The sequence below is a fragment of the Ambystoma mexicanum genome, chromosome 13 (assembly GCF_040938575.1).
Source record: "Ambystoma mexicanum isolate Mex_15411 chromosome 13, UKY_AmexF1_1, whole genome shotgun sequence".
Taxonomy (NCBI): Eukaryota; Metazoa; Chordata; class Amphibia; order Caudata; family Ambystomatidae; genus Ambystoma; species Ambystoma mexicanum.
In genome coordinates this window covers 698,677,491-698,696,815 of record NC_090938.1, presented here as the reverse complement: position 1 = coordinate 698,696,815, position 19,325 = coordinate 698,677,491, and the positions used below count along the sequence as shown (strand labels likewise).

The following is a 19,325-nucleotide window of genomic DNA, read 5'->3' as shown; positions in this document are numbered from 1 at the left end:
TGGCTGTGATGAACTGCTTAGCTTTCTTTGTATCGGGAGTCAAGGCCGGTACCACGGTAGCAGGACTCTCCCTCTGTCCTGCTTATCAGCATAGGCACGCTCCATGTACCGTTGACATCTGCTGCAACACACTTGGGCTATTGTTCGCAGTCTTACAATTCCTTCCACTGAGGTTTCACAGGCCTTGGTCGTAAAGGCCAAGGTCGCTTCTCTCCTTGTCACCTTCTCGGTTCACACCGTCTTTCTCCTCCTCTTGAACTGCCGTGCCTGGATAGCTGTCTTATTGTGCGGTCTGCCTTGCTCGTCTGATGACGTCGTGCTCCACCTTTTATCCCTGTGGGGAAGGGAAAGGGCCGTCAGGTGTGTGTGATTCGGGTCAATTGCCTGACTTTGCTTGACCCTTGTGTTGGGACATGTCAGAAAAACGGCTCTGGTGTTTGTCCGTCCTCTTTCGTGGTGTACAAAAGTGTTTGTGTCGGAAAGGGGAAAGCTTAGTGTGTCTGATTGTCCTACGTGGTAGGATGGGGAAAAGGTGCTATATGGAATTACAACCCTCGTACCAGGGGTTTTAATAAACTTAGAAGGGTGAGACAGACCGGGATGATTATCCTGAAAGGAACAGGGGGGAAATGTGGGAATGGTAGTGTTTAGTCCAAGTTGACTGGGGGTTCAGAAAAGAATAATCAAAGTGATGTGGGGAAGAATGATTGGAGCATTCGTGCCGAAAACAGGAAAACAGGGATTCTGGGAGTTGTGGTTATATTTGGGCAAGAGAGATGCGATGTGAGGAAGGGAGGCAGATGTAGTACAGTCTACCAAGGCCTCGGTGATCTCGTCCTCCTCTTCTTCTTCCTTGGTAGAATGATGCGTCTCACCTGGAGTATTCCCCTGAGCACAACGCTGAGCCCCTCTACCCAGGTAGTCCTTTCCTGCTTGGCCAGTCCTAGGGTTGGGATAAGAGAGGGATAGTTCTTGTGAAGCTATTTAAAAGTTGCTGTGGCTTTACATGATCTATATGTTAATTGTATACAGTGTTTGGAATGTGGCACACATTTCTAGACATTTTAAATAAATATTTAATTATTTATTTTGTGGATTATTAATTGATCATTGGTGAATAATTAACATTTCTATATTGAACATGATGAATTTGATGGCTGTAATTACAATTTTTCTGAATTTGTATGCATGCTTTTTTGAATCTACAACTTTTTAGAAAACTTTACAGCTTAGCATCAAGTCACCAAGGAATAGGCAAGACCCGCAACCACATACTAAGCCAATTATTTTAGCTGGGAATTTATAAACAGAACATTTCTGCAAGGCATGTCCGATCTTTCAGAGGATGCCTCGCAATAATGCAATGATCTGGGTTTAGCCACTTTGCAGCCACTTCCCATTTTTGACATTACCTTTTCTAGGATTGATCTTATGGGACCCTTGAATACTTCCAAAAGGGGGGAAGATCACCCTGGTTATCTTAGTTAAGGGGTCTGCAACCTGCGACTCTCCTGGTGTTTTGGACTACAACTCCCTTTATCCCTCACCATTGACTATTCTGGTTTTAGCTGATGGGAGTTGTAGTCTAAAACTTCTTGAGAGCCAAAAGGTTTCAGACCCTTATCTTAGATTATACCACTAGATATCCAGACCATGTTCTGCCGAGGAGCAATACTACACAAAACACCCTCAAATATTTGGCCACATGCTTCTCCCGGGTGAGGTCTCCGAAGGAATGCTTAACAGGCCAGGGAATCCCTTTATGTCAAAACATTTGTCTCCCTAACAAAGCTCCTTTATATAGGACACCCTACATATCTCTGTTTACTTACTCCAGATAGATGGCTTAGTAGAGAGATTTAACCAAACCCTCTTTAACCAAGAATCTTCTGTAAAAGCTCCTTGGAGATGCCAGAGACTGGGATGACCTGCTAAAGTGGGTTATTTTCACCATGCGCAAGATTACATAAACCTCCATCCATTTATTTCTCTTTTCTAGATGGTGGATGGTGGAGACATTTGAGACATTTTAAACCTGCCACAACATGACTGGGAGAGCCAGCAAGTATCATGCCCTCTTGGAAGATCTGGGATCATTGGTCGGCGCCATTAGGTTGTTCCATCATGATTCTGTCAGTAACGGTCTCGTTGTTTTCCAAGATGGTCGCCACCCGGCATATACTGACACAGCAACGGCGCCTCGGTGCGTTGCACCTTGGATTCTTCCGTGCGGCTATGCTCTCTCTCTATCGCCAGCGATAGCATTCCTCAGCCCTTCTCTGTTAGGGAGTTCATCTTTGGAGTTCCGATTTTCCCTTCCTATGTAGCCATCCTTTGCTTTTCTTTCTTTGCTCTGTGCAGTCTTCTCGTTTCCATATTTCCCATCTTTCTTTTCTCCTCACGGCTCCCGGCTGCCTCTTGTTACCCTTCACTTTCCCTCTTCTGTCTTTTGTGCTTGTTGCAGGTCTGCCCCCCGACTCTCGGGTATTCCATTCCGACCTTTATTCTGCTCTGTCTTTCTCTCTGGCTCTTTCCGGAGCTCCTCTTACATGTATTTCTCGTTTGTTCCTTTGGAGCTGCCCGTGTTTGGTGCAAGGCTGACTCATCTGCTCCCAAGTTCTTTCCACTGTCATTCATTACCTTCTTCTGGCCAGCCGCCCTCTACTCTTTGTTCTGAGTGCCTTGAGGAAGTTACCTGGGGTCCCCAATATCCTACTGTTTCACCCAGAACCACTGTATCGTTACAGCTTACCCAGGAACTACAGCAACATTACTGCCTCACACTCAAACTTAACTACAAGTCCAGTTCTCCATCTTCGGACCTACAGGGTTTTTCAGCCAGAAGGCTTTTCCCTGTTTGGGGGTTTACTCTAGAGGAGACCACACTGTTGGGGATCTCCCTACCGACAGTGTGGCATCCCGAGGAGAGAGACCCTATTTACACCAAAAGAAAGACAAGAAGGGAAGCATCAAGCAAAAGACTTCTAGAAGGAAGAAGAGGGATCCAGAGGAAAGCTCTGTGGAAGACCCAGGTGAGGAGGAAGGGAGGGACATTTCTTCGGATTCCGACAGCAAGACACAGGGCAAAATGTGGCCCACTTGGTACAAGATAAGCAAAGCTGCATCCAAATGGTACACTATTTGGTGAGACAGCATCTATAGGAGAGCCAAGATAAAAAGAAAAGGCTTTAAAACCAATACGCTCTCCAATGAAGATACCAAGCAGGAGACAAAGTTCCAGTTCTTCAATTCAATTCTGAGAATAAGCTATTAGCTAAATGGTATGGATTATATGAAGTCTTGGAAGTGCTCAGAGACCTAAATTATTGTGTCAGACAAGAAAAGTGATAAAAGCCTACCCAGGTTTTTCACAAAAACTAGTTGAAGGACTAGAAGGAGAACACAGAATTACTGTTCGAGTAATACAGGGAATAATTGCGAACTACAATCCTACCTGCATTAATAAAATAAAATGATCCTGAAGAAGCTACAGCCAACTCAAGAATCAGGCCTATGCTATTTCTTGCAGCACCAAGACATCCTTGTCAATTACCCCAGTGTTCCAAAGGCTTTGAGCATGACATTGAGACTCCGCTAGGCAAGGTAAGCCATTCGAGAAGATGTCAAAGAGCTGTTGGACCTGTGCGTCATTATCCCCCATCAACGGCAATGGTCATTGTCAAGACCGGAGGGGGCGTCTGCACTTCTGCTCTCTGTATGGTAGAGGGGAGGCACAGAGACCCCTGCCGAGATTCTCTATTATGGTAACGTAGTCGAGCAATCAAGGCCTAGCTTCTCAGGAGGTGATGCAAGCTGGTTCCTAAGTACAGTGTAGTCCCCAAGCACCCACGAAGGAATGTCCACACACTGTATCGGTTAAAACACAGTTTTTATATAATTAATATTCAAGGTCATATACACGATAACTCACTTTGTACTCTGAAAATCAACAATGGCAAATATATACAATTCTAAAGTGGTACCACTAACGTTACTAGATCTCCTTAAAGTGCATACGGTCAGAATGACACAGATCAAAATAAAGAGGAAACCAGCAGTAGAGAGAGGAAGGAAAGCAAGATGGTTAAGCAATTAGCCGAATACTGGTAACTACCGTTAAACACAGCTCTGTGTGGAGATCCCCCCACCTGGGCAACCTGTAGAAGAAAGATACAAGCCCAGTCCATATATTGTTCACACTAGACTTTCCAATAGTTCTGCAACTCCAAAGTACCTGGCGTTGTAGCATTCCTCGTCGGGGAAATCGACAACCCTTCTCGAGTGTCCTCCCTTTCAGGCAGGAGTCACGGGTCGTCGATCGTCCGACGCAGAACAGGTCGAGCTACGACGGTGAAGTGGCCTCGTCGTTCCTAGCGATGCTCGTTGACGGGGAAGCGTAAACGTCCTGCCAGGAAGAGGCATGCGGGGCACCTCGGTGTCAATAGTTCTAGACCGCAAAGAGTTTGAAGAACTGTGGCCCAGCAAGGGTGTCGAGTCGTCGGGGTCTCTGTGGTCTTTGGGTGGCGGGAAACCCACCGGTGGATGCTCCTCGGTACGCGTCGACGGTCAGGCCTTCTCCAGCAGGATACAGCAGCGACGATGCGGACAAGAGCGTCCTTGGATCAATGAAGTTCTTAGGCAACGAGAGCACGGCAGCCCCAGTTGGCGACAGCGGTCAGCGACAGTGGCGGACAACAGTCCGGGCACTTCTCCTTGGAGTTCCACAGCAATCCCTGTATCAGGTCGGCAGCCTGTCGAAGGTCTGTCTACCAGGGAGCTTAGGCAAAGATCAGCTGTGCATGATGGTCCCTCGTAGCTCGGGAAGAGGGCGCCTTACCAGGTCCTCACTGGGTCAGATCTTGAAGTACAGCAGCTTTCAGATTGCGAAAGAGAGCAACAGCAATTCTTCTCGTCCAGCAGGGTTTCAAGATCAAGCTTCAGTTACTCCAGTTACTTGTCGTAGTGGACTTCAGCTTCTGAACACGATTCCTAGCAGTAAGAGGTCCCCAGATATACTGTTGATCTCCCATTAATTCCGCTGGGTCACACTCAAGCATCCAATCACGACTACGGTCATTCATGCAGACAGGCAGCCAATCAGGCACACGGGCCATTCAGGCCATTCACTTCTCTCCAGACACTCACAACAAGTTATGTGTATTGGGACAAGTACCGAGCCATTCAACACTCCAAGCTGCATTCATACTGGTTTCCGGCAGGGCTGTCCCAACCATTGTGTCAACCACCAGATACTAGACAGCCACAACATAGAATGCATATTCATCACACACTCCACTCACCCAGGTCCCACCCACAGGCGTACCCACAACATACGGTCGTTGAGAAGGCTCCAGCCAGTCTGGTCGGCACTTCCCCACACTACCATATACGGAACTTCCACCCAACAGCCAGTCAGGGGGAAGAGACAGAGGCAGGGCTTCCTGGGACTTTGGGAAGATCAAGGTAACAGGCCATGGGGGCCATTTTGTCTCCATCTGGAATCTACCGATTCTCAATGACAGGGCTTGGGTATCCCAAAATGGAGGACGCTCAGGGCGCCAGGCATTTCAGCATGGAGCTGCCACCAGCCCATAATCTGCTCTGTGGGTCACACACAGGTGCCCAAAAACATACACTAGGGGCACAGGGTTGCATCCCTACCCATAGGTGCCATAAGGGTATCCCATGGGTCTGTTCCCAAACCAAAAGAGAGAGAGCTGCACCGCCAGGAGTCCCACATGAACTCCTGCGTGGAAAACATGACAGAACACACGATAAAGAGCAGTAAAGGACAAGGATATGGAGGTCCTGTCCCTCCGATGCATTTCCAGCATCACAGTCATCTCCTATCATTTTTGTGGAAAAGGCAAATGGCATGCAGAAGTTCTGTGTAGACATCTGTGAAGTTAATGAGCTTTCCAAATTGTATGCATAACTTCTGCCCCATTTAAATGGAATGATTGAGACAAACAGGCCTGTTCAGTACATATAGACCCTAGATCTCAGAAAAGGGTCCTGCCAGATTTCTTTGGCCTCAAAATATCAAGAAAAAAAGAACTGCCTTTTCTACACCCTTGGAATTTTACCAGTTCATAGTACTACTGTTTGTCCTCCATGGTGCACCAGTGACCTTTTAAAATGTCATGGACACAATCCTTTAATCCCATCTAGCATACATAGGAGCCTACCTGGATGACATTGTCTGTAGCAAAAGCTGTTGTACGCATATTCAACACCTATATCAAGTTTTTCAAACAATATGTAAGTCAGTGCTGCAAGCAATTCCTAGCAAATTCCATCTAACTATGCCCATGGTCCGCTTTCTTGGCTTCAAGGTGAGAACTTTGCAACCCGAAGAAGACAATGTTGAAGAGGTACAACAGATCTGCACCTCCCAAAGCCACGAAAAGACCTACAAGCCTTGGCTTAGTCCAATACTATAGAAGATGTATACCAAATGTTTAAAAACGTGCAGTATTGCTGACTGACGACCTAAAGGGAAATTGTCAAACTCAACTCAACTGGAAAATTGAAGCAAAGGAAGCTTTTGGGAAGTTCAAGCAATCTTTTGCCATCTGCCCCTCCTAATATTGTCCAATTATCATGACACTTTAATACTGCAGTGCAGAATAATACCTCCTATATATGACCTGAGACAGTCCTTTCCCAGATCAGCAATGGCGTTGAGCAAGAGCTTAGCTGTGCTATAATAGAACAAGAGTGTATGTCCATCAAACTGGCATTAGAGGCCATTAAGTAGTAATAATAATAATAATAATAATAATAATAATAATTTAGCATTTTTATAGCGCTACGAACCCTCAGGTATCTGAGCGCTGCTTATTATTATCCACGGTGTGTGGTGCTCATTTACCGACCTCAGAAGGATGAACGGCTGAGTTTGGCCCTGCCGGGATTCAAACCTGCGCCAGCAGGCTCTGCACAGACGGCAAAGCGAGCGCTCTACTCGCTGTGCTATCGGACCGGCTAATGGGTACTAACTAATGGGCACAATATTTGTCTTGCTACCAGTACTAGCCCATGTGTATGGCCTACCAAAAATAAAGAAACCAACCCTTGTATTATGCCTCAGCTCTTCTCTCTACAACTATATAGGTTTACATAGGACAATGTGGACTTCTTGCCCCGGCACCCCATCAATAACTCAGCGGGGGGCTCACAGGAAATGGGGGAGGTATGTGACTTTTCACCAGTTAGGCCATGATGACATGTGTGGGGGTGTCACGAGTGCGACGCGGAATTGGTCTGTGTGGCGCCGTTGGCGGTATGTACAAGGGGTGCGAAGTTATCCTTCCAAAATGGCGCCCAGTCCTTCGTGCGCTGGTCCAGTCTTTCGATCAGATCAGGAGGGTGTGACTCCTCCCCGTCAGCACGGAAGAGTATTTCCCACATCAACACCGATGGACCAGCGCGTTGCTACGACTATCGTGAGCCACGCTCCGTGAGTAATTTAGGATTCATTTGGATATCCCAGACCGCTCTACGTAACCTCTTCTTTTCCTACTTTGCTTGCTTAATCCCTTTTTTCTTGTTCCGCTAGTTGCCTCCTCGCGGACCAATTCACAGGCCAGCCATTCCCGACACCCAACTCTTACTTAGTCATTTCGGCACTTGCCTCCCAGTAAGTAAGCTCATCGATTCTCACAACTCTCCCCTTCTCAGTTGAACCCGCAGTTAACCTTTTTTCTCTCCCACTCTGTATTAGCAAAGGCAGACACATTCCACCTCTTGAACTACAGTACCCAGACTCCTCCTCTTCCATGGAAGTCACGACTTCTCACAGAAGGAATTATATGCTAGGGTAGGTACGCTACTTATCTCCCGCTCTCTTAGATCAGTCAAATAGTACTCGTTACTTATCTTTACCTTGTATATCTTCAGAACGAATTCCAGTAATCCCTTCTCAGACTGCCGAACGCCAGCCACCTTGTTACCAACACCTGAAACCTTTTAGAATTCCTCCCAAGGTACGAGATTCCTTTCCTCCCCGCCTTTTGAGTATCTTTCACCATAAAAGACAGAACACTTACCTTTCTGGTTTGTATCAACAGTCAGAGGCAAAAACACGGACACCGACATCCTCGACTCCTTCGTACCTCCGGGGATTGTCTCCCGACGCTCACGAGCCGCGACAGTCCTCGTCGGGAACTCTCAACAATCCCCAGCTACAAGGGTTTTTCCCGACCAAGGGTTTCCCTGACGCCTCCACTCCACGCCTGTTTCCTTAGGCTGGGAGAGGGGGACTCAGGTATTTCCCTAATATCCATATTGAGTTTGAAGACAAGGTAAGAGAGTTTGCTGTTATTCTGATTGTCTACCTTTACCGAGATTACCTTTGCCTTAAAGTTAGAAAACCAACTTCTTTGATCGTTTGTTTGGAGCTAGAAAGATAACAGGGGGTGACTCAGGGGACTGAGTACCATCACCTGCTATGTGAGGGGATGCTTGGGGGTGGTATGAGAGAGAGTCTGCTCTGGTCTCCCCCAACAACTCCAGGGTTTTGAAACAAGGGCCTGCCACAAGAAGCCCTCTAAATCAATCGCTATGAATGGCAAACACAACCACCCTGGCCTGTGGTCATGCAGGCCTGTGAGAGGAACCGCGACGAGGAAACATGAACTGGCCATTTAATCAGTCCCCATTTGAAGTTTAAGCAACTGCCAGAGCCCATCGTCCTGCGTACATGTGAGAGGGTAACAGCAATAAGGAAACTGTAAGAATGACCAACCTGAGGTTTCAACAGAATGTTGGTCTTGCAGGTGCTACGACGCGTGAGCAGAATCAAGAGCATTTGCCATTGCTGCTCAAATGCAAGCACCATATCCACATTCTACCATGCATTTACGTGAATGGAAATTCCAAGATAGTGGACTGTCCTGTTGACGGTTCGGTCCACAGGGCGCAACGAGTGGTCCGAGGCACATTGAATTCATATGAATATTCAATGCATGGAGAATCCCCAGCTTAGAGTGGTCATTGCACACATATGCAGGCCACAGACAATAGCTAGACCAGAGTCTAGAATCGGGTGTCTGTAAATGCACAGAGGAGGGGGGAGTGTAGGGTTTGGAGCAGTAGAGTGAGCAGGCATGGAGAGACTGAGATGGAGAGGGATATGAATGTGCAGGAGAACGAGAAGCAGGTGCTGAAGGTGTTGGAAGACAAGAAGAAGGAGAAAGCTAAAGGGACAGGAGGAGACGAGAGTTTTCTATATGTACCAATGTGGAAATGCTGCTTATGTACATGCCCATATACATAATCAAAAAACAGGCAATTCAAAAGGGTGTTATAGAACAATATTGGACAAGCCACTCGATCTCTGTTTAAGACTGGACAGCAAGTGAAAGAGAGAGAGAAAGAGAAGATCCCCGCAATAGTTATTTATCTGTTATGCATAAGGAGACCCCATTCTATACTGGTATTCAATACGTGATTGACAGTATTAAGCTTAAAAATCCACTTCTGTTCTGCCTTTCTAAGTCTCAAATCCTGGTCATCTCCTCTTGGGGGTGCTTCTACAGTTTAAATGACAAACCACAAAATGTCTGTTGGTTTATGTTGATGCCGGATGAAGTGGGCTACCATGGGCTGATCACCCACTTTATTCTTCAGGCATGAACGATGCTCACAAATGTGCTGCCTAACTTCCCGTATGGGTTTTCCAATGCAGGTAAGACCACATGGGCATTTGATACTGTAAATCGCCCATTGTGATTTGCAGTTTGAAAAAGATTTCAATTTCCATTTCAATGTCCAGCCGTACAGGTCCACTTCCTTCAGGTTCTCTGTCAAATGATACACCAAACACCCTCCACATCTGTAGTGGCCCATTACGTGTGGTAGATCCCATAGTGTTCTTTGTGCATCTTGGATGGGTTTCGGGTTCTCAAAGATTTGTACCAAGATATTGTTGAGATTTTTTGGTCTTTTATAGCCAAACCAAAGTTTGGCAGGAGTAAAATCTGGCATCTGTATCATCTTCCAATTGTTTAGAATAAGCCTTGTGGATTCATTACTTAAGCGACTGAATGTGGTGATACGCGTGATTTTATCAACGTTGGTCTTTGTATGTTGGTCTTTGTACGTGGACTTAAGCAATCAGCTCTTTGGGTGTGTTTAGCCCGCTTTCGGGCATTTTGGATAATTCTCATAGGATACCATCTCTGTTGGAGATGATCACTCAAATCTTTACTGTGTTTCCAAAATTCAACATCAGAGCTGCAGTTTCTCCGAACCCAGAGAAACTGACCCACTTGTAGGTTGTTCCTTAAACTAAGAGGATGAAAGCTCTCGTATTTCAGTTAAGTATTTTTATCAGTGGGCTTTCGAAACAAGGTAGTTTCAAATTTCCCGTCAGGGGATCTACTTATTGGTAAGTTAAGAAAAGCCATCTGATTATTGTCACAATTCATGGTAAATTTGATGTATGGATCTTGTTCTTTCAACCATGTGAAGAAAAGGTGCAAAACATCCTCACCTCCTTTCCAAATCCTAAGATCGTCATCGATATATCAATGCCAACCCATGATTTTAGATGTGTAAGGGTTGTCTTCGTTATAGATGGTTTTAGATTCAAAAGAATCCATATAAAGATTGGCGATGTGTGGGGCAAAAGTTGCCCCCATGCTTGTGCCATGACTCAGATTGTAAAAACTGCCATTGAAAATGAAATAATTTTCTGTGAGTAGTGCAATTCTTAGGCACTCAAGAATTAATTCTGTGGGAACATGATTAGCGCTTGCTGGGCGATGGTCAAGGAATTCCTTCATAATTTTTACACTATACATTTTTGGGATACTAGTGTGAAGTGCCTCCACATCCAATGACACTAACAGATCATGTGGTCCGATCTCAATTTCTCCCAGGATTATCAGCATTTCTGTAGTATCTTTGACAAAAGATTGCTTTTTCCTTACAAAGGGTCTCAGAAAAAAATCTGAATAGAGCGATAAGGGTTCCAAACAAGATCCTATTGTGGAAACGATAGGTCTACCTGGTGGTCTACCGTAGTTCTTATTAATCTTGGGTAATAGATAGAAAGCAGTTATCATACGGTTTGATCTTGTGAGGAATGTTTTTCGTCAGCATCTATCCAACCTTGCAGAAATGCATGGGTGGCAAGACTACTTATCTCCTCTTTTAGTCTTTGTGTGGGATCATGTTCTAGTTTCCTATAGAAAATAGGATAATCAAGGTGTTTCCTCGCATCTACTGTATATGCTTGCTGTGACCACAGAACTATGCCCCCTCCCTGATAACAGCAGGCTTAATCACAAAATCTGGATTCTGTTGTAGTTGTTTTAAGGCACTTCTTTACTTAAATTGTCTCAATGGAAATGTGAGGAGAGTAGTGATTTGGTTTCTGTGAGGATCTTATTTTCAAAGTCAACGATCACAGGCTAACCATATTGACTGTCGGCAGGAAAGTGGAAGGGTGTTTTAAGCCAGTTACACTTTCTTTTTTTGGTCTTGACCTGTCTGATGTTTACTCAGGACACTAATTTCTTGCTCAGAAAGGCAATAGTCAGTAAGAAAAAAAATGGGGATCACCACCCCTGTTGTTGTGTTTGGTTCCACTGTTGGGTTTGCATCGAGGGGGCCCCGCACTGTTCCAAGTCTTCCGTGCCCCTGAATAAAAGATTGTGGAGTGGGCGGGATAGGAAGCACAGTCGCTAAAGACGACACAGGTACACTAGCACTATCAGTGTCACTTCCGCCCGAGCTATTTGATGTGTTTGAGAAAGTCACAAATCTTTGTCTCCTAGTGTTAGTTATTAAACCTGTTTATGTTATACCCTACAACTTTCAACAAGGTACAGGTATGTTCTATCTTCTCTATAGTTGTCAATGTCTTTCTTTAATTTCCATATTTTTTAATCTAATGTTAGTTGTTTACATTTCCCAATCTCTTCGTTGATTTTTTCTAGTTTGCTCTTTTATCACACAATCGTGTTGGATTTTACTTTCCAAAGTATCAAGTTCTTGCTCTGTTTCTTAGTCTCCTCTTCTGCAGTATCAATAATCAAGATAACCCAATCTCTTGAGCACTTATTCCCAACGCTGCTAAAGTTGCATTTAAATTTAGAGTTATCTATAAAGATTCTAGGAACATTCCGTACCATAGTCCCTAAGGAATCACCTCCGCCTTTAGATATTCTAACATCAATTGGCCATGGGATTCCATCCTGATCAGTTTGTTCTTTTTTTGGGTAAGTAATTCTAGATCATTGGTCTGTACATTGGATGACTGTTCAGTGAACGGGGATGCAAGAAGAGAGGGAAGACCAAGATGTTTCTAAAAATATTCTTCAGAAAACGAAACAGTATTCACATTTTTCATATTAACAATGCACAATTCTAACTCACCAACCAAAGGGTTGTCCACATGTAGGTATATCATTGTGGGTACTTCCCTCTTTTTTGATTACAGGGGACCAGTTTCAAAATGGGAAGAATCAACAATATCATTATAAGGAAACCGGTTACCCCTCCCTTTGCACTTGACACAAAACTGTATGGTACATATATAAAAAATCAATTTAAACTTTTTCCTACACACTGAGTATTTACTCTGGCGTTTCCATTGGTTATATGGAGCATTTATGGTATAGATCAACAGCATATGTAAGCATTGACATTGCAATCACAGAATATTTCTCATGATAATAGTGACATCGGGTAGGCCTCTGCGATAAGACGCACTTAAGCTGGCCACCATAATACGGCTCCAAGCCTTGTTAGGAGTTTGATGCTTGGATATTAATATATACATAGAGTCTAGTCACCTGGGTTTTTTCAAAGCCGGCGCTTTCTGCTCCGAACTCATAACCGGTAGTGAGACATCGTTCTTCCGACAGATGAGATTTTGTTGATTTGCTCTCCCGGAATGTTGTGCATTATTCCTCTCCTATGGTTTCGAGAGCCTGTAAGGGAACACAATAAGAAACATTGGCACATGTTGTCTTGACAGCAACGTCTGGACGCTCGCGTGCAGCATATCATTATTAAACATACAGACGTGTGGCATTACACAATCTTTGAATTCGAGTCTGTTAGATGTTTGGAATCTGTCCAATTCTGCAACACCATTTTCTTGCCGCTGACCATCATTAGGGTCCGTTTTTGTAAACTGTTATACAATAGATGACCTGCCACACTAGACCGATAACCTGATTAAGTTTGGCTATCATTTGTGTCATCAAATTGTGGGGCCAGGTTTTTCATGGTCCTCTGTTATGTTGTAGGTCATGTGATGATACCAAACCGTGAATAAAAGGAAGGTTTGACCTGACCAGCCAGAATAATGAAGCAAGATTGTATTGGCAGGTTAGTACTAATATGACATGATACTTTTAAAAACATATGACATTTTTGCACTTCCTGCACAACTAGTCCTGATTGACAAATTGTTCACATGTTAGCATGGTAATTAAGTTACCAATTAGTAATTTTGTGACACATGTATTTGAATTTTGTGCTTTTATCCTTAAAGGAAATGTGATTCATGGGGTCCTCTACACATGTGTGCTGGTACAGAATAACTCTTATGTTCTGATGATGGCCCAATAAACCAACTAATTGAACATGTAGGAGAAGGTGCATCACAAGTTAAGGGCCGAAACACATGGCGACCAGAACAAGACCCTTTTTGTGGGGTCTTTGTTTGTCCCTCAGATAAACATATGCAAAATAACAAGCTGAAATGTAATAGAATTGATGTATAGTTTTGACTAGAGCCTTTGTACATTTAGGCCATAGTACAGACTATCAGTCTTTGTACTTTTTATTGTGTTGTGAATTAATAAGTCACTTATTACTAACCCCCAGTTACATTATGGAATTCTTTGGTATGTTTTTTGAAGTTCTTTCAGTGTCATAAGTATTTATGTACATTCTTCCCATTTTGAAACTCGTCCCCAGTTATCAAAAAAGAGGGAAGTACTCAAAAAGATATACTTTCTGCTGTTAAGGACATTACATTCCATGTGAATATTCTTCACTCCAACTTTGGGGCACTTCTTCGTTTATAGGAGCGTTCTATATAATTGTGGTTGTGGTTTTTCATTTTCTGGAGTGCCAGGTGCAATAGACAATCCCAGCTCCCCTGATTTAGTAGTTTCAATGATTTCATTTTTGAGGTCTTGTGGGTTATGCAGCCCAGCTGCTAGGCCACCCAGACTACTTATAACTTCTCGGTTTACTTAATTTGGCACAATTTGCATATGTCTTCCCAAAGAGTTAGCGTCATGCTGCACGTTACATCTCTGTTCATAATTCTGGATAGTAAATTCAAAATTTGTGTTCACCGCGAGATCATAAATTAGTTTTCAGCACCCTGCAGCCCAACAGGCACCTGCCTCAGACATTGCTAATGAGTGAATAGGATTACTGGGCTGTGCAACTTAAATGTTGGTCTATTGTGAGGGCCTGGATGAAACTGCAGGAATTTACAAGAGTGTGGAGGCCCCTATACTGAGAACGTGCATGGTTCCAATAACCTGTTCTATGGGATGTACCACACTTAGGAGGTTCTACAACCAAGCTTTGCTCACCGTATTCCTCACAAAGGGAGGAGAAATATCCACCTCCCTCAATCTAGGGAGGGTACACCACCACAGGGACAGATGGCACCGGTTGGAGGGTCATATGAGGCTATTAATTGGCGGCATTTGGAATTATTTAAACCAGGAAGCTTGACCTGTACTACTTCTGTGTGACAACGTGTGGGGTACACATACAGGTCTAGAACCCCTAACTGATCCCACTTGTGTGTGTTTTTTGTGAATTTTGCAGACTATGATGTGCTATTTCTCTAAAGTTGTACACATGTGTTGGGCTAACATGCTGCGTGCTGCCTGCTTCTGAGCCTTGTGGGACACTGCAATGCCAGAAAGAAAGGCGTATTTCAAGAAGAGGCATTAACTAAAGTGAGCATCAATGCACCACACGATATGTGCTTGGGACTTAGGTTGCAGGTGTCTGGGAAGACTAGCACCCCTATAAGCCTATGGACACCCAGAGGTATAGGCAAGACAGCTGAGTGACCAGAATGAGACTGTAAAGTGTTAATTCCCAAATTAGTTGAGGGCCTTGTGCCTAATCTCCCAGTGGTCCTCCAGTCCTGTCAGTTTGCTCTTGGGGTTCCAGTGTTATTATGAAGATCTCCCAGTGGTCCTCCAGTCCTGTCAGTTTGCTCGAGGTTCCAGTGTTGTCATGAAGATCTCCCAGTGGTCCTCCAGTCCTGTCAGTTTGCTCTTGGGGTGCCAGTGTTGTTATGAAGATCTCCCAGTGGTCCTCCAGTCCTGTGAGTTTGCTCTTGAGGTTCCAGTGTTGTCATGAAGATCTCCCAGTGGTCCTCCAGTCCTATCAGTTCGTTCTCGAGGTTCCAGTGTTGTCATGAAGTTCTCCCAGTGGTCCTCCAGTCCTGTCAGTTTGCACTTGGGGTTCCAGTGTTGTCATGAAGATCTCCCAGTGGTCCTCCAGTCCAGTCAGTTTTCTCTTGGGGTTCCAGTGTAGTTATCTGTCACCGGGGTCGGTGATATCTTCGTCCGACAGTGTAGATTCTGAGATCTCCCCCTCCCCGACTCCTCACCTTCTTCTTCCTTCCAAGAACCCTTCTTTTTCTTTCTTCGTGATCGCACCTTTTTTTTATGTAGATAGGGACGACCCCGGGAGGAAGCCACTGTGCCCCCAAAGAGGGGAGACGAGGGGGCCCCTCCCCCGGGATCGACCAAGAGGGGAAAAAGCCTTTAGGCACAAAAAACCCCAGAGTTAACGTTGGGTGCCTTGGAGGTGTGGAACCAGGAATCCTTGAAGGGTGAGAGCTGGTGGAAAGTGTCTGGAGGCAACACATGGAGTTAACCCCCCCCCCCCCAGAACACAGGCAGTCCAGTAAGCGGTCAGAGGATCTGGTACACGAGGATAGCAGTGGAAGTAACCAAACGGTAAGCAAAGGCAGTCCAGGGCAACAGGCCGGAGTCTGGTACACGGAAGGTCACAGCAAACACTCCAAAAGGTAGGCGAGAGCAAGTCCAATGGACAAGGCAGGGAACTGGCACACGGAAGGTACGGAGCAGAGCGAGAGGAAGTAGGAAACAGAAGGACGGAGCAAGCGGAACAGACAAGAGGAAAAGCGGTAAGTGAACATGGGAAGGAGGGAGGGTAAACAAGTTGGAAGGAGGGCAGAAGAGGCGGGCGACTGAAACAAAGCCAAGGGAGCGAGAGAAAGGCAGATAGTACCAGCGGAAGGACGAAGGAAGAACAGAGGGGGGAGCCGGACTGGGCTCGAGGACCCGACCGGCGGGAAAAGCGAGTAATCCAGGAGGAAAGCAACAGGTAGCAGGCAACTCAGGGCTAACGGACGAAACCGGAAGCGTTGCAACGCATCCGTGACCCGGAAGTGGCTGGTTAAAACATCAGGCCGCGGAGCGCCCAACCAATAGGAACAGAAGGAAATCAAAACCAGGAAACGGGGCGTGGCCGAAAGCTGCCGGAGAACGGGACTAAGTTCCGCGTCGCCAGCGGCTCCATAGACGCCAGGAACTCGGCAGCATGACAGTATGCCCCCTCCTATAAGATCCTCCCCCTGGTTTCCCTGGATGAAAGAAGTGGTACTTGCGAAGTAAGACAGGAGCATTAATGTGTGTGATGGGTTCCAAGAGTTTTCCGATGAAGGGTAGCCCTTCCATTTAACCAAATATTCTAGCCTTCCCTTATGATACCTGGAGTCACAGAGTTGGGCGACCTCATATTCCGCCGGAGTGGAACCCTGAGGAATCGGGGCCTGTCTAACCTGTCATGCCCATGTGTCAGCATGAAATGACTTGAGTTGAGAGGCATGGAAAACAGGGTGGACCCTTTTGAGGTTGTTGGGTAATTTTAAGCAAAAAGCCACAGGGTTGATCTTCTGTATGATCTCGTATGGCCCTAGATACTTGGGAGATAACTTGGAGGGATGTACCAAACGAGGTAAATATCTAGTGGAGAGCATGACTCTGGTACCCACATCCCATCCTGGTACAGGTCTACGGTGTTTGTTGGCTTGAATGCAATATTGAGCTTGGGCTGACTTAAGGCCTTCCTCTACCTTCTTGTTTGTCTCTCTAAGGAGGGAGAGGGAAGAATCTACCGATGGTACGCTAGTAGAGAGGCCCGAGACAGGAAGAATGGAGCGAGGGTGAAAACCATAAGAACCAAAAAAAGGACTGAACCCCAGAGCGGTATGTGTGAAGTTATTGTAAGAGAATTCAGCTAGAGGGAGTAGCGTGCACCAGTTGTCTTGTTGAGAGTTGATAAAGCACCTTAAGTACTGTTCCAGGGTTCCGTTCAGGCGTTCAGTTTGCCCATTGGATTGCGGATGGAATCCAGAGGTGAGGGCTCTTTCGATTCCTAGTCTGACACACAGTGCCTTCCAGAACCGGGAGGTGTACTGACTACCCTGGTCTGAAATTACCTTGTTAGGCAGACCGTGTAACCGGAATATGTCTTGGAGAAAACTTCCGCCATCTTGGCTGCAGTAGGAACACCAGGCAATGGGGAGAAGTGAGCCAATTTGGTAAATGAATCCACTACTACCATAACACAGGTGCATCCTTGAGACGGGGGTAAATCCACTACAAAATCTGTAGATATCGTGCTCCAAGGACCCTTAGGTACTGCACTTGGTTCCAGTAGACCAATTGGTCGTTGACGAGATGACTTACTCCGCAGACAGACGATACATGACTGAACGTACCGATCTACATCCCTTCTCATCGTAGGCCAGTAGAAATGTCTTTGAAGGTATTTGAGAGTGCCAGCCACTCCCCTGTGTCCTGCTAGTTTAGAGTCATGACACCAGGCAAGTGCCGTCTTGTGGAAAGCCGGTGTGGGTAGATAGAGTTTTCCTCCGACAAGGTAAAGGCTGTTCCTGATTTCATAGGCCAGATCCTTAGAATGTCTTTCCACTTCAAAACGGCCTCCAGAATCCTCCTGTACCTGCTGAAGGAATTTAGAAATAATTCTGATAGTCCTGGACTGGGGAAACATCCGTTCAAGAGGCGAATCTGTCTCTGGCAGGTAATCACACTGGCGGGAAAGCGAATCGGCTACAACATTCATTTTGCCGGGGATGTAGGTTATGTGGAATTCGAATTGGGCGAAGAAGTGAGCCCATCGGGCCTGTCGAGTGTTGTAGCACTGAAGCTGTTTGAGAACCTGCAAGTTCTTATGATCGGTCCGAATGGTGAACGGGAACCTCCCTCCTTGAAGCAGATGGCGCCATTCTACATAGGCCGCCTTCATAGCTCTCGCTCTATGACCGAGTAGTTCCTTTGACTGGTGTTTAGGGTCTTTGAGAAATAAGCCACCGGATGTTCTGTACCCTGGATTTCTTGAAGAAGCACAGCCCCTATTGCGGCTGATGAAGCGTCCGTCTCTAAAATGAAGGGTAGATGTTGGTTTGGTTGTTGTAAGATGGATGCCGAACAGAAGGCTTCCTTAAGATTCCCAAAACTGTCTTCCGCCTCCGCTGACCATTTGAATGGAGTTGCAGACTTCTTTAAAAGTGAGGTGATGGGTAGTATCTTTTGAGAGAAATTAGGGATAAATCTCCGGTAGAGGTTTGCTAACCCCAGGAATTTCTGTATCTCTTTGACTGAGGTGGGTGAAGGCCATTCAATGATGGAAGACACTTTGTTGGGATCTATGGAGATACCGTGGTCTGACAGAATGTATCCTAGATAAGGAATGGAGGAGGCTGAAAACACACATTTGGCGAGTTTAACAGACAAATGATTTCTCTGGAGCCTTCTGAATACTTCCCTGACATGATCCACATGGTCTTCAGGAGTGCGAGAGTAGATCAGAATGTCATCTAAGTATACCAATGTGGTTTGGCACAGGAGATCGGAGAATAGTCTGTCCATAAACCGTTGGAATACCGACGGGGCGTTTACCAACCCGAACGGCATTACCTGGTATTCGAAAAGTCCAAAAGGAGTCCGGAATGCTGTCTTCCATTCGTCTCCTTTCTGTACCCGGAGTAGGTGAGAAGCATTTCTCAGGTCGAGTTTGGTAAAGATGGTAGCACCCTGTACAGCTTGTAGGATATCGGTGATCAATGGCATAGGATACCGATCTTTTATGGTAACCTTATTTAGACCGCGATAATCTATACACAGCCTCAACTCCTTTGAATCCTTTATAGAGATGAAGAACAAGGATGCTCCTGCAGGGGACTTTGAAGGCCTTATGAGCCCGTTTTCCATGTTGCTGTCCAAGTACGTTCGAAGGTATTGTTTTTCTTCTAAAGACAGTGGAAACAT

General features: G+C 45.5%; 1 long non-coding RNA gene across 1 annotated transcript in view; it reads right to left on the bottom strand.

Moving 5' to 3' along the window:
* LOC138521737 (uncharacterized) overlaps positions 1 to 19,325 on the bottom strand; it is a 184,908-nt gene that overhangs the window by 124,728 nt on the left and 40,855 nt on the right. The window contains exon 2 of the long non-coding RNA XR_011283105.1: positions 12,807 to 12,944. This is a non-coding gene — a long non-coding RNA (uncharacterized lncRNA). The remainder of the gene's footprint in view (positions 1 to 12,806; positions 12,945 to 19,325) is intronic.